Genomic DNA, 3,219 nt, shown 5'->3' with positions numbered 1-3,219 from the left:
CTTTGTCTTCTGAATAATGGATATCCTAGGTTTGGCTACCCGGAGTGGTTTTTCTCTTAATTGAGTTTCCACTTCGTTAACAAAATATCTGTCTCTTTATTTTCCGCATTGTGATATTTTGTTGCACACTTTTGCACACACTTGTTAAAATTAGAAGTCCTTTAATTTTCTTCATACCTCACAGATCCAATACTAATGTGCTTGTAAATTTCAATTAAAACAAGTGAGGTCTCTCTAATCCAGCAGATGAGTCAACAGATTCAAATTTCTAATGATATGCAATGTTTAGGATGTTAAACAAACCAATGATATGCAAACCACAATTGCAATGTAATCATGCTCAATCAACAACATAGTTTCTTTGTTTCTTTTCTTTTTTTAATTGTTACACAAAAGCAATAAAAATAACAACAAAAACAACAAAAATAACAGTCAGAAATGTCTACCCCACCCCCAAACTAAAATGAAACATTGTCCCCAATGTGTCCAGAAATACAATACCGAATGGGCAATGCAAGTCGATTGTACCATAGAAGAACTCTCCCCCAAACATGAATGGCAGACATTGCTCCTAAAAGACACAACAAAACAAACAAACAAGATCAAGTGATAAGTAAAGGAATGAAGGTTGCCTCCCACAAGCGCTAAGTTTTCAATCTTCAGCTAGACTTCCCACAATAGACGACAATCACTCCGATCTCAAACACTTATGCCATGCCAAGTACTTTACCATTGGATTAATGAATGGGCGTGAAAAATAATCCTTCCTCTTGGCAACATGCACTTTGCGGTAGTCCATCCATGCTCTCCATCCTAACTGAATATAAGTTGGCACAAACTCGTTATCCTTGTCCTTTACTATCGTCAAACCAACCCCCTTATGCACATCATGAATCAGGCTCACCCACTTGCTATCATCAATAGTTCAGCCGTTAGCTTCCTTGTGCTCTCTTAAAACATCTGGTAACTTTTCCTCTTGAGCATCAAGCAAATCCAAAGCTATACTCATTGGTAAAACATCTTCTAGACCTAGGAACTTATACTTAAGAATGTTTTGTAGAGGGGTAAGTTCCTTCTTGGGAGGCTCAGGTACTGTTGCCTCCCCATTCTCACTGCTTACCAGAGAAGTGGACTCCAAAATGGCATCAACTTGCTCAAGTAACTTGTCCAAATCCAAATCCTCTCCAAATTGAGTAAAGCATGCCTCTATGGGGTCCTCAGTGTTTGGTTCATCTAGGTTCTCCTCATTCTTATTGTTCACTAGAGAAGCAGACTCAAAAATGGCATCAGCTTGCTCAAGTAGCGTGTCCAAATCCAAATCCTCTCCAAATTGAGCAAAGCATGCCTCTAAGGGGCGTTTAATGCTTTGTTCATCTATAGTATCCTCAATGTACTCCTCAATCAAGCAAACACTTCTGATCTCATCATATTCCAGTGGCTAATTCTAATATCAAAGATGTTTAGCTCCATTGTCATATTGCCAAAAGAGATCTTCATCACCCTTGTTCTGCAATTGATCAAGGCGTTAGCCCTAGCTAAGAATGATCGCCCTAGAATTACCGGTATCTAAATCCCAACATTCTAAACCGGCTCCATGTCAAGCACAATAAAATCCATGGGAAAATAAAATTTATCCACTTTTATCAATACATCCTCAATGATTCCCTGTGGCTTCCTCATCGACCTGTCAGCCAATTGAAGCGTCATGGATGTAGGCTTCAATTCTCCTAACCCCAATTGCAGGTAGACTGAGTAGGGTAGGAGATTTACACTAGCTCCAAGATCTAGTAAAGCCTTCTCAATTTGGCTGAATCCTATCATGCAAGAGAGAGTAGGACACCCAGGGTCCTTGTACTTGATGGGCAGTTTGCATTGAAGGATCGAACTAACTTGCTTGGTCAAACATACCTTCTTCGGGACATTGGTTCTTCTTTTAACTGTGATCAAGTCCTTCAAGAACTTGGCATAAGACAGCACTTGCTGGATGGCATCCAAAAATGAGATATTAATTTGGACTTGCTTGAATACCTCCAGAATGTCCTCAAACTTTCCTCCCTTCTTGGGCGCTAATAATCTATTAGGGTATGGCGCCTTAGGTACAAAAGCCCTAGGAGGATTCTCAATAATGGGTGTGGCTTTAGATGGCTCTGCATCTCGTTCTTCATTGTTGCCACTTTCCTGCCCTTGAGGCATAGAAGGGTTCTCTTCAGGAAGAACCACTTAATTGTCCACTTGTCTCCCACACCTTAGTTTGACAATTGATTGCACATGCTCTTGCCTGTGAGCAGACTTTGACGAACTTGCATCCGTACACTGTATCCTTGGATTGGGAATGGGTTGACTAGGGAGCTTACCCTTCTCTCTCTCATTCATGTGATTTGCAATTTGACCCATATGAACCTCCAACTTGGCAATCGCTTGGCTTATGTTTTGCATGAAAGACTTGAGAGTGTCTTCACAAGTTGACTGTGAGGCTGGCACTTAAGTGGGTACTTGATATGCCGGTGTTGGCTCAGTTGAACGACCATGAAACCCAGGGGGTATTGGCTATGGGCATGATGAGGGGCTTCTCCCTAGCCCATGGGCTGGCTTTGCTTCCATGAAAAATGTAGGTGGTTCCTCCACCCAGGATTGTAGGACTCGGAGAATGGTCCCTGTGCTTGCTTCCTATAGTCGTTGAAAATGTTCACTTTTTCCATCGAGCACTCGACAAAAGTCGGTGAAGATGGACAACTCTATGTTAAGTGCATAGGGCTAGCACAAATGGAACAACAATCAACACTGAAAGTATTAGCTGCATTGATGGATCGGCCCACTAAGAGAGCATCAACCTTTCTAGTAAGGGCATTTATTTTCATCTTTAGTTCACCATCCTCCCTAAACTCATAGATGCCTCCTCTTTTGGGGATTCAGACAGATTTATCACGACAATTTGAAAAATTCCACTGCTGCGAGTTGTTGGATAACTTATCCAAAGTCTTTTAGGCTTCATCCCCTATTAAATTCAAGAATGTTCCCCCATTCATTGACTCGATTATACTACGGTTGGATTGGGTCAATCCTTGGTAGAAGAACTTAACGAGTCTCCACTTTTCATATCCATGTGGAAAGCATCTTATCAATATTTCCTGAAATCTCTCCCAACCTTCTAAAAATTTCTCATCCTCCTCCTGAGTAAAAGAACTGATCTCCTTTTGGTACTTATTCACTTTAGACATT

This window comes from Alnus glutinosa, chromosome 11, assembly GCF_958979055.1.
Source record: "Alnus glutinosa chromosome 11, dhAlnGlut1.1, whole genome shotgun sequence".
Lineage (NCBI taxonomy): Eukaryota > Viridiplantae > Streptophyta > Magnoliopsida > Fagales > Betulaceae > Alnus > Alnus glutinosa.
Note: the sequence above shows the minus strand (reverse complement) of the source record.